This window comes from Lupinus angustifolius, chromosome LG11 (genome assembly GCF_001865875.1).
Source record: "Lupinus angustifolius cultivar Tanjil chromosome LG11, LupAngTanjil_v1.0, whole genome shotgun sequence".
Classification (NCBI taxonomy): Eukaryota; Viridiplantae; Streptophyta; class Magnoliopsida; order Fabales; family Fabaceae; genus Lupinus; species Lupinus angustifolius.
This window is the reverse complement of record NC_032019.1, coordinates 8703825-8717624: the sequence shown is the minus strand read 5'-3', so window position 1 is coordinate 8717624 and position 13800 is coordinate 8703825.

Here is a 13800-nt window from a genome sequence, read left to right as displayed (position 1 = left end):
AAGTGAGTAACCGATTACTCTAAGCAGGTATTTAAGGGAAAATTGCATTTTTCAGAACTTCATTTTAAACATCTGCTTTACTATGTTACGTTATGATTTAAATGTTTGAACATATATATTATGATATGTACTGTTATTATTGATATATCAATTGTGCTATATATCATGTATGCTATATATATTGTGCTGGACTCTTGGCTTTACTACTTTTTATGATATGCACTGTTATTATTGCTATATCAATTGTGCTATATATCATGTATGTTATATATATTGTGCTGGACTCTTGGGTTTTCTACTTTTTGATGAAGTCAAAAGGGGGAGAAAAGTTGGGAGAATGTATTTTCTGTCAAATTTTATTTCAGGCACTTCACTCCAAATGAAAGGGGGAGCATACAAGATAGGGGGAGCATACTCAAGACAACTCAAGATATATCATCAAGTATGCTACTCTCATAAAATTTAGAAAGCTACATTGTCAAGAAGATATTGGTTTGTCATCATCAAAAAGGGGGAGACTGTGAAGAAGATCTTGCTCTTGACCTTGGCACGGTTTTGATGAAGACACCAACATCACCAAAAAGAAGAAAAGGAAGATGACTTATGAAGACAAATGAAGATAAAGCTTCAAGACATTAGATTAAGTCTTTGTAAGTACTTCTATCCTAAACTCTTAAGTATATACAAGTATAATTGCTCAAACTATTTTTTAGAAAATGTGAGACACTTTTAAAAGACTTAAAACATTTTTCAAAAATAGTGTGTAACAGGTTACTTCATTGAGTAACAGGTTACATGTGTGAGAAAAGAGTTATCCAACTAAAAAACTGATTTTTGAAAATTGAGTAACCGATTACTCAAAATAATTTTTAAGCATCTGTTGGACAGAAAGTTTGAGTAACTGATTACTCAAATGAGTAACCCATTACTGAGAGCTGTTGGAAGTGTTTTTCAGATTTCAAAGTGAAAGGTTTTCACTCCAAACGAAATCTCTTCACTCCAAACAACTCATACACTTTCAGAAACCTTCAAAGGGTGTTTGTAAATTCTATATAAAGGCTCTAAACTCTCACACAAACAACACACAACTTTCATACAATTTTCTCTCAACTCTCAAAAGCTCTCACACTTTATCTTTGAACTTTTTGCAACTTGTTCTTAAACTTTCAAGTTAATTTTGCAAAGTTGCTTCAAGTGTTTCAAAGACTTTTACAAAGAGCATTATATACTTCTATATATATTCAGAGTTTTTGGATTGCAAGTTACATAAGTTTCATACTTGTAAAGGCAATCTGCCATAGTGTTGAATATTTTTCATTCTTGTAAAGAATTCTTTCTTTCACGGGGCGTGAAAAGAAAGGGGAATAGATTCACTTGAAAAGGTGTTTTCCAAGGGTATAAGAATTAGGGAGTGTGTAAGGTACATAGAGATCTCGGGGTGAGATATTGTAATTGCAACTCATAATTCTTAGTGGAAAATCTCTTGTGTGGCAAGAGTACTGGACGTAGCCTTCGGTGGACAAGAAGGTGAACCAGTATAAAACTCCTTGTGTACTCTCTTCTCCTTATCTCTTTCATTTTATTTCCTATTATTTTCTGCATATTGTTTTGCTGCACTTTAACTTTGATTTTGCAGAAAAAGCGGCCATTATTTTAAGACAACTAATTCACCCCTCTTAGTTGCACTCTGATACTTACAAAAATAATATTTGCATGACTTGTAGTGACAATTTTTATGAAAACTTTTGAGAGAGAGGGTATTACATAGTATGGGTGTTCACATTCGGTCCAATCCAAAAAAGAAACTGAAAATTAATCTAAAAAATCGAAATTGCAAAAAACTGAAATTATTTGGATTGTATTAAACTAGTTTTTAGAAAATAGATTGGTCTACATCAATATATCGTTCATATTTTAGAAAGCCACTAAACAAATATTAATTACTTATACACGAAATGAACATTATTTTATTTACGATTCTAATTATACACAAAATGAACATTATTTAATTTGTGATTCTAATTAACTTTACGATGATAATTTTAAAATGTACGGTTTTCATATATTCTAATCGTTAATAGTGTTATTACTTATTAATTAATACTTATTATTTTGGTGTGTTACTGATGTTGCTATCTTGATGTTTTATTATTCCTATTGTGTTTACTTTCGTTGTTTTTTTAATTATTAGTTTAAATGAATAATTAATAATGTGTTGATCTAGTTATGTAAAACTTCACTAGATCCCTAGGATAAGTAAAATGTTAAGAGTTTAATTTCTTGGAGTAACACTTTTTAGATCCACAAGATTTCACTCAAAAAATGAAAGGAAACCTTTAATAGTTACAAAAAATGAATATTATTATTAATGTTCAAATAAATGTTTGTATAAATGTTTGTGTGTACCACACACCTTGATACTAAGATTCTAGTAGTAGACTTATTGATTTTTATGTGAATTTGACACTTTGAAAACATACTAAACTTATTATTTTAAAATAGACATATTTTTTTATGCGAATTTGGAACTTTAAGAGTATATTAGACTTATTATTTTTTACTAAAATAATCGAACCAAACTGCATATAAATTTTGTATCAGATTTTTCATATAAATCTATTAAACTGAACCAAACTATATGTTATTTATTTCTTTTGGTTAAATGTCACTATATAATTTTCTAAAATAATAATAATTCTCTTCAACATTAACATCCCTCAAATAAATTGATGCCCATATATTGATTATGTTTTTTCACAAGTAGCTTATGATCCTATTGGTGGGATTTTATAAGTCAACTAAAAACTTATAAGTCATGGTAGAAAACTATGTTGATAAAAAATAAATGTTTGGTAAGAGTGGATTATAAGATAATTAATAAATGTAAAATAAAATAAGTCATTGATTTATAAGTCATAAGTCATCTCAATTGACTTATTAAATATTGAATTATAAATCACCTTATAGTTTATAGTGAGGGGCCTGGTAGTGCTAATTAAGGGTGGAAATATGTTAGGTTAGATTAGACTTTGCCTTAAATAGGCCGAGCTTATATAGTATATAGGAGCTTGAATTTGACCTGTTAGTCTGTTTAATTTTTTTTCAAAGCCTGGGCTTGGCCTATTTAAAAGCCTGGTCTGACCCGTTAACTAATATGCATACTTTTAAATAGATATTTATAACCCTAACAATTAAATTATATTTTTGTATACATTTTTATATTAAAATTACATATATAATAACATTACTTATATATTAAAATTATAAAATATGAACATTATTACATAATATAACTAAATATGTCGACGTGTTAGGTTTAATAGGTCATTTGGATGGCCTAAAGCCTAACCTGTTAAACTAAATAGGTTTTTCAAAAAGTCTGAGCCTGACTTGTTTACAAAAAAAAGTCTAGCCTAACTTAGCTTGTTATAGGCCAGGTAATAGCCCTGGTAGACGGTCTGACCTATTTCCACCCCTAGTGTTAATGGCAATAGTTCTTAGGGTGGTGATGATATTGGTAGCGGTGTAGGTGATGGGTGTAGGGATGATAGTGGTCATTAAGGATGTGTTTATGGTGTTAGTTAAAGTGGTGATTAAGATGATCATGGTTTTGGTGGGGGTGACAATTAAGGTGGTGATGGTCACGTGATCATCAGGGGCTAGTGGTGGTGCTAGAGTGGTGATGGTGGTCGAAGGTGGTTAGGAGGGTGATAGCAAAAATATGATAATTTCGAAATTAAAAATTGAAATATGAAACATCTTTTTATTGTATTTTTTAATGGATAAAGAACTATTTTAGAAGAGTAATATTGCAAAAGAAGTTTCATTTTTAAAATAAAATTTCAAAATTATAGTCTGCAAACTTATGGCCACCTAAACAGTGTCATAAATTTTCCATATTCACTAAATTGTGTCACTTCCTTTCATTATCAATAAGAAACAACCATTTCATTAAAAAAACATTATAACTTATTTTTAGGAAAAAATAATTTATTGTTTTAACAAAGTGATCTTTTCACATTTGTGTAAAAGAAAATGGTACATATTAGTGAATATATTCCCTAAATCAGCCGTTAGTTTTAAAAATACAATATTAACTAATGGAGACTGATAGAAATTTTATTTAAGGTGAACAAACACAATATAAGTATAATTATTCAGGTAGTAATACATAATAGGAACTTACAACTCAAACATACGTGAGTGACAATGATGTAATATGTAATAAAATAAAATTCTCAAGTGTTGAGAATGAAAATATGTTGGAAAATTCTCATTATGGCCATGCAATAGGCTACAACTCTGCCATGGCCATTTAAGGGAGCTGATAAAAAAATATCTCAGTGGAAGACGCATGCATGCATCACGAACACATTATTAACTATTAATTACGTTTTCCGCGTATAATTTAGAATCTCAGTCAAGTTTTCATTAAATATAAAGTATAATATATATTTAATGTTATTGTAAATTTTTTGCACAAAATCAGTATATCATTCAGAATTTATTTGTATTACTTATATTTAAGAACCAACTATGATTAAAGTAAATGACAAATAATACAATAATAATATAAAAAACTTTTATCCCTCCCCGTTCAGAACAAATAACTGTTGGTTTTCAGATGCAAGATTCAGTAAGTTCATTGAAGAGGAATGAAGTAGTTTGGAGGTATCTGGTAGGGGTTCTTTTATCCTTAAAGAAAAATTGAAGAGTCTCAAGAGGTCCCTGAAGATTTGGAATAGAGATGTGTTTGGTTTGTTGGATAGGAAGATATCTGATAAAGTCTCTATCATTAATTCTATTAATGGGAAAAGGGAGCGTTTGTGATCTTAGTAATGAGGATATTGTTGCTAAGAGGATTGCTTCTGCGGATCTTTGGCGTCTGTCAAGCCAAAAAGATAGTCTTTTGTTACAAAAATCTAGATAGAGGTGGCTCCGGGATGGTGACTCAAATACTCATTATTTTCATGCATCTATTAATCGAAGACGAAGATCTAATGAAGTGCTCGCGATGTTAATTGATGGGGTGTGGGTTGAAGATCCTACAAAGGTAAAAGATCATATCCGACCGTTTTTCAAGATAGATTCTTTGAACATCACTGGAATAGGCCGTCTCTTGATGGGATTGTTTTCAGCCGAATTACTGAGGAGGACAATAACCATCTCACAGTCCGGTTCCACGAAGATGAGATTAAAGAAGCTGTTTGGAGTTGTGGTGGTGAAAAAAATCATGGGCTTGATGGTTTTAATTTTAACTTCATTTAAAAATCCTGGGATTGTGTGAAGAATGATGTCTTTGCTATGGTGAATGATTTCTTCATTCCTGGCAATCTTGCGAAAGGATGCAATTCTTCCTTCATTGTCTTAGTCCCAAAATCGGGAAGTCCACAGGGCCTTGGTGATTATCGACCCATCTCTTTGGTTGGGTGTATTTACAAGATTATTTCTAAACTTCTGGCAGATCGGCTTAAAAAGGTCATGAACTTGATAATTTCATATTGCCAATCTGCTTTTATTAAAGGTAGATGTATCATGGATGGTGTTGTTATTGCTAATGAGGTCATTGATCAGGCTAAAAAGAATAACTATGGCGATTACTTTATTTTCAAAGTGGACTTCGAGAAGGCTTATGACTGTGTTAATTGGAGTTTCCTTCTTTACATGATGGAAAGGATGGGCTTTTGTTTAAAGTGGAGGACCTGGATTAAAAGTTGCCTTCAGTCAAACTCCATCTCCATTCTGGTTAATGGGAGTCCAACAGCTGAGTTCAACATGACTCGCGGTCTTAGACAAGGTGATCCAATTGCTCTGTTTCTATTCTTGATTGTGGCCGAGGGTCTTGCTGGCATTATGAAATCAACGGTTTTTTAGAGGATATTCAAAGGGTACTCGGTTGGTAGGGAAGAGGTTATTGTGTCTCATCTTCAGTATCCTGGTGATACCCTTCTTATTGGGAAAATTTCTGAGGGTAATGTTATGGCACTCAAGTGTATTATGAAATGTTTTGAACTAGCTTCGGGTTTGAAAATTAATTTTCATAAGAGCAATTTTACTGGTATTAAAGTTGATAATGTTGTTATTCAGTTGGCGGCGAATACGTTACTATGTGGTATTGCTGCTTTGCCTTTCAAGTTCCTTGGAATTCCTATTGGTGCTAATCCTAGAAGAATTTCTACTTGGGGTCCTGTTATTGAGGTCTTTAAGAAGAAGCTCTCCTTGTGGCAACAAAAACTTATTTCTTTTGTTGGACGTGTTACTCTCTTGAAGTCGGTTCTCTCATCTTTACCTAACTATTTCTTCTTATTTTATAAAGCTCCTGTCTCTGTTATCCATGAGCTTGATAAAATTCAGAGAAGATTTCTTTGGGGTAGGATTGAGGTGAGTAAGGGAATACATTAGGCAAGTTGGAAAAAGATGTGTAGATCTAAGGAAGTAGGGGGCCTCAGGGTAAAAAATTTATGTATGTTTAACTTAGCATTATTAGGAAAATGGAGGTGGATATTATTACATGAAATTGAGTCTTTTTGGGTGAGAGTGGTGAGATCTAAATATGGTGTGAGGGCGAGTGGTTTTGGGGATTTTTTCGGGGATGAGTGTTTTAGGAAGGGGTCGGTGTGGTGGAGAGACCTGGGGAGTCTTCAGAATAGAGAGAATGGGATTCAAAAAGGTTGGTTTTATGAGGGGGTCAGCAGAAAAGTCGGGTCTGGTTCCTTTACTTCGTTTTGGAAAGATAAGTGGTATGGGGGTGTGAGTTTTAACATTATTTACCCTAGGTTATTTCAGGTTGCTATGGACAAAAATGTTTATATTAGCTCTTTGGGAGAATGGAGAAATGATGTTTGGTGCTGGAAGTTGGAATGGCGTAGATTTTTATTCTCTTTGGAAAAAGAAGAAGTCGATGCCCTTCTTAATTCTCTAAATGATGTCAGGATCTTGTAGGATAGTGTTGATGGGTGGCTTTGGGTGCATGAAAAAGGTGGTACTTATTCGGTTAGAAGTGCTTACAATGTCCTGCTGAATGAGGATAATAGCTTTGATACTTGGTTTTATAAAAAAAAGTATGGGGCTCCAATGTTCCTCTAAAATTGAGATGTTTTGTTTGGAGGTTATCCATAGATAGTGTTCCAACCCGGCTAAATCTGGTTAGGAGAGGTGTTCTGAGAGATGAAGCTCAAACATGATACGTTTTTTGTGGAATGGTGGAAGAATTTGTTGATCATTTGTTCTGCTCATGCTCCTTCGCTTATGTCATGTGGAAAACTATTTTCTCTTGGTTCAGACTTTCTTCTGTCTTCCCAGCTGGAATTAGGAATAACTTCCTATCTCATTGGTATTATTTGCGGTTAGGAAAACCATATCATAATCAGTGGATGTCTATCTGGTTTGTCACTTTGTGGTCTCTTTGGCTGGCAAGAAATAAGGCTATTTTTTATCATTCCCCTTGTCATCTCCATGAGGTAATTTTTGCTATTCAACTTCACTCTTTGAACATTTTCTCTGCTCGATTTTCTCCATTCCCTTTCTCGTTCATGGATTGGGTGTGGAGCCCTTCAAATTGTTTGAATTGGCATGTATAATGTTGTTGTGGATAGGAGCACCACTTGTTCTCCTAATGCTTTCTTTTTTTAATATAATATATTGCTGATAAAAAAAATATAAAAAACTTTTACACTAAGGTTAAAATCTAATAAACAGCGATGATAAAAAGATTAATGCTCATGGTTCTAATGTTCTTGGTGGGTCTTTGTAAGGTCTAAAGCATTTCAGTCCAACCTCGCATTTGCCAATATTGTTAGTCAGAAAGTATGGTGATAAAGCCACATTTTGTGGATCTTGTAACATTATAGGGTATGGAATAGTGGGAGTTAGAAAACATGATTAAATATGGTTGGTCACTAAAACATTGCATTCTCTTATTTTATATGGAAAGATATATTCCCCTATTTAAAGATACAAATTCACTTATTTTTAATCTCAAACTAAAAATGAGTAAAAAAAAGCAGTGCTTATTTTGTCAGTATTAAATCTGTACTTTTTATATTTGTATTGTTTCTTCAATAAAATATTTTCAACTGTTTCAAATAAATCAAATTGATTTGAAAAATAAAATACAGATAAAACAACCGAGCACCACTAGAGCAAAGAGAGCTTTCGCAAAGTATGAATATTGCTCTGAATCTGGATGTCATAAAAAGAAAGTTGTTTTTGATTATTTTCATTATCTACTAAAATAATAAAGGATTTGTTTGCGACACACCACATGCAACTTAACTAAACAATCGAAGTTATAGAAGTTCATAATTATAAAATATAAATACATTTGTCTAAAGAAGATGACTAAACTTTTTACTACTTTAAGTCATTGAATAATCCTTTTGTAAGCATAACTTATTCCTAATGTTTTTTAAGTATAATATATGGAAATGTTTCAGTTTTAATTTTATTTTAGTAAAAGATGAGGAGATAAGTATTTGTGTTCGAAAACTAAAGTCTACATCTTCAATATTTTTTGTGAAACAAAAACAATTTTTTTATTCGGGTATGATCTTATGAAATTATTCAACTTCATATTATATTTTTCTAGAGAAGACTAGTGAATGTGTTGGGTACAACCACTTCCATATAAATAACTAAATATTTACACTTGTACACACTTGTTGAATAAGGATAGGATATATATAAAAGTATATGTGTTCTTCTATGTTCAAGGAGTTGGTCGGAATCTGAATCTCCTTGCTGAAGAGACAAGTAGAGTGAGAATATATGTCAATTCCTTATGGGTGGTTTCACATATTCATATAATGAGGTGGAGTAAACAGCAATAAGGGGAGGTCTGTAATCAACATAATCTTGTTCGCTACTCAAGGGTTTTGCTTTTGGCGTGAAGTTATGTTTTCGGCATAGCAAGTATTGACTTGGCTCTATCATATCATTTTGTCCTTTTCCTTAGCTAGGTCAGCCTTTCAACACTACGCTAGAATTGATATTTAACAATGCTCATTCAATAACGCTTATGTATTGAACGCTGTTAAATGTAAGGCAGAAGAGAATTAACAGCGCTATCGTTTGTTGAAGAAAGCGTTGTTAAATGTATTATCTTTTGTTATATTTAACATCGCCTATTGAAGCAAACACTGTTAAAGGTCATACTTTATATATTTAACATCACTTCTTCAATAAGCATTGTTAAATGTGTTATTTTTAATAACGCTTATTGAAGAAAGCGTTGTTAAAAGTGTTATCTTTAACAACACTTAGTGAAGCAAACGCTGTTAAAGGTCATACTTCATATATTTAACAGCACTTCTTCAATAAGCGCACTGTTAAATTTTTTCTCTTTTGTTTTTAGTTTATCTTTTCAAGCAAGTTATTGATTTTTGGTTTTTCTCTTCAAGCATAAGGTAACTCGTTATCTTATTTTAGCTCATTTATTTCCATCTTCACTAATAGTGTGATATTTATTTGTTGTGAAGTTATACACCTATGGTGAAGTTATCGATTTTTGGATTTTCTCTTCAAACATAAGGTAAATCGTTATCTTATTTTAGCTCATTTATTTCTCTCTTCACTAATAGTGTGATCTTTATTTGTTGTGAAGTTATGCAGCTATGGTGAACATTGGAGGAGAAAGATGAACAATTTGTGTAAGATCTCATTACTCATATATTATTTTATAATGTTAAAATCTGTTAAGGTCGAATGTAGTTGAAGTCATTGGTGATTTAACAAATCTATTGTAAATGTGATGAAGTTGGACATGTTTGTCATGTGTTTGATAAAATGTCTGTGAGATATATTTTCTTAGTTAGAAAGTAGATATTTAACATTATTTGCTTCAGTGAGCACGCTGTTAAATGTTTACTTTCTATAATGCTATAAAAAATATTGTTGAATATATCCTTATATACTACTGCACCATTCAGATAGAAAGTTCCACAAAAATTTTGTTAAATGTAGTGCAAACATAATGGACGATCATGTAAATCAAATGCTATTTTTTTGGCATTATTTTCATTGGCTGATCGGTATTGATTAGACCTAACATTGAGATAGAACAATATGCTACTTTATATTTGACTTAGCTTCCCTAAAGGAATGAGTGTAAGTAGTAAAGTGTAAAATTATAACTATATTGATAAGATAAATAATTAGCCGAACTTAACCATGCTACAACATAAATAATTAGCTTAGAAATAACTTAGAGATTTGGAACACGAAAAATCATGATAAAGTTTAGTGAAAACATAACTACCACAATTATCAAAACTCTCTTTACATGATATAAACTTTTCTTTGGAAGCTCATTTTTAAAACTTAGAGCATTATATTTTTTGATACTACCAAGTATATTCTATTACTTTTTTGGTAAGAAACTAATTCTTTTCGGGATACAAAATTGGACCATTAACCTTTTGGTCATCCTAGGGATCTTGTGGCGAAATGATGATTTTCACTGTTGTGTGCGCTCAGCTCAAAAACCTGTGCTTAACGTAGCGAGTTTTATTCATTTCGACGATCCGACCGTTTATATTGAAGCCTCATCAGTTATGAACAACATATCAAAATTTTAGCTTGTTCCAACGGTTAACGAATGAGTTATTGCAATTTTAATCCGACATGTTATGACTAAATTCTTGTTTTTTGTATGGAACTTCTCTTTTTGCAATTATTCTTCTGGATTAAGCTTACAAAACACCGAGATGTGACATTTAGACATTAAAAATGTTTTAATCATATCTAAGTACAATTTCATTCATTTGAGTTGATTAAGTAATTAAAGTATTATAAAGAGAGTGTCTAAAATATGATTAACTTGACAATTAACAACCAACACCTTGTTGGTACTTAGAGTTATATATAATCTCTAAAAGAAATTTAAGACGTATAATCCTACTTAATTGCTTTACTAAAAAAACATAAACTTCTTTTTCATTGAACTTAAACTCGTTATTTAAAACACTTCTGCAAAACTAACATTTCGGAAGAACGTATAAATACTACAATTGATAGGAGAATCTCAATCCCAAAGAACATATTCTTTAGATATACAACTCAATTTGAACTATATACGTGCATTATAATGGAAGATAAAATTAAAAGAGATGGTGAACTCTAGTATTGATTATGTATATAACATTCATTACGTGCATGCTTGGATGTGTTTGATAGCTTGTTTGCAATTGTTATGAGTGAACTTTTTCATGATATAATTGTATACTTGATTGATGTGTAGTGTATGATATGAACATAGTATTCCTGAAGAAATTAATACATTCTTCAACTCTTCCATTACTCTTAATTCACTCCCACGATGCTCCATACCAATTCAATAACAGTTTGCTCTTAGAGTGGATTTGAGAGTGGTGGGTGCGTTTGAGGCCTCATATATTCCCAAATTATTCATTCTCAAACACCCCATGATTTTTTGCTCAACTAATTGAAGTTACATGTGGAAGGAAGAAGATGAGGCACATGATTCTCAAGTTAGCCAAATGGATGTGCAATTCTAAACAAGATCCGAGATTGTTGGATATTTATCTAATATGTAGGTTTACAGTATATCATTAATTATGTATTGTATGCCATCTAAGGAGTTAGCTCCTTGAAAACGATCTTCTAAGGCTTAAGGTGTTAGGTTTGAGGACATATCATCTCACATGACTTTATGATGTGTTGATATCAAATGTCTATCTCGAGTGAGACTCCTCTCAAGTAATGGAGAGGCAAATGACTTTTTTCTTTGTATTTTAAGGGTAAAAGTGTAACATCATTACACCTAAAAGGGATATAAGTGTCAATATATGTTACTTTTTGTTCACTTTACACACCACTTCTCACTCGTCATTTCATGTATAATTTGGTGATGAGCCGATATAGAAATAAGAAAATTCCAAAAGGCTTTATTCTTCATGAAATGGTACGAGTTTATTATGAAAGGGCTATCATCTCTTCGTAAGTAAGTTTCATATTGTTTACTACATTATCTTGGAAATAGTTTAAATATTTGTTAGACCACTCATCTTATTGTTAAATGATTTTAAGATAAAACTTTAAAGATATCCTTTCATGGACCAAAAACTATCTTTTAATCACTAGCCAAAGATAACCCTCGGTCAACCAAGCTTATCTGGATGAGACATGTTGGAAAGTAAATCACATATCGCCTAGTTCATAGTCTCAAAAATGATTGAAATATTTGTTTTCCTCATTACCAAATGATTTTGAGATAAAATTTAACATTCTCAACATATATACAAATTTTGCTTTCTAACACCCTATTATTAGAATGAGAGACTTTATATTTATGAAAAACAATTATATATAAGACTTGAAATATCAAAAACCTACAAGTTTCCTTATGGTAATCTCCATTTATACATATACAACATCAAGAACATATATTTTAGCACATTATTATCTTTATGGATACATAAAATTACATTTTCCATATAACCCGTCACTTAATGTTTTGACCTTAAATTTTTTTAGAGGATAGTATTCATCTTTAGTTTCTAGTATCTCCTACAATTTTATAACCGTTCTCCCACCAAATTAAACCTCAATTCTTGGGTCACACCTAAAGAGTAGGCAAATACTTATCCTCTTCAAATCTCAGACAATCGCCTTTTTATGCAGGTGGCTGGACACTTCAATAAATTAATTTAAATTTTTTAAAAGATCAAATTCATTAAAAATACCAGGTGTCAAAATGAGTGTACACTTGTATGAATAATTATATAAAAAGTAGAATAAATACTTATTTTGTTATTATAAATATCCGCCTCTACGTCGTACAAATGTGTACAAACTATAAACAATTACTTATATATTATGAATGCGAGTAAAAATAATATTTATCATGAGTAATATGTTAATAATAATTACTTTTGACCAATTTAATATATTTATAAATTGATGATACTTATGTAATTTTAAATATACAATGTACAAATGTGTATTTTATTTCCTATCACTTTTATATTTATTTTCAATTATATCAACAATAAAATCATACTATTTTTTTTTTCTTTCAACTATTTTTTCTTCTACTTTCTTTCCATTTACTTTCCTTCCTTAACTCACATTATAATGTAAGTTCCTAGCACGATGTAATGGGAGTGATTGGACAGATTGCTCTTCTTTTGTTCCCCACAACACTCCATTCATGAATGAAAACACAAATATTTTAATTTTTTATATTTTTTAACGATAAATATATTATTTTATTATACTTATAAAAATATGTGTTACTATATGTTAGAGTTCATTTGTTATTTTTAAGGACTTGTCTCTCCATTAATAAAGATGATTTATGTTCATTGTTATTTACCCTGATAATCCTGGTTATGTATATACCCTAATATCTATTTTTATCCTATTTTAGCATTTCTTTGGAAGTTAAATTTTCAACCGAAAACAATGAAAATGAAATAATTTAGAATCATATCAGAAGTAACATTTCCAAGTTAAAAATTAGCCATTATAATAACATACTAGTTAATTCTGTGGAATAGACTCATGTTTACCCTAATTTAATTTAGAAAATTTTAATAACTCCGATTTTTAAAAGAGTACCACCACCACTTTTCAGTTTTACAAAAAAAAAAGAACATTTTTAAATAAAAACAGAAACCAAAGGATCACTACTCACTACTCACTACTCACTACCATGCCATATTTTATTTAAATCGCTGTAACTTATTTGTTATTAAAACTAATATTAACAGGAAAAAGTATATTTATTATTACAACTAAAATAAATTAATGAAGCTTATAAGCTTTGCTAACATAATTATT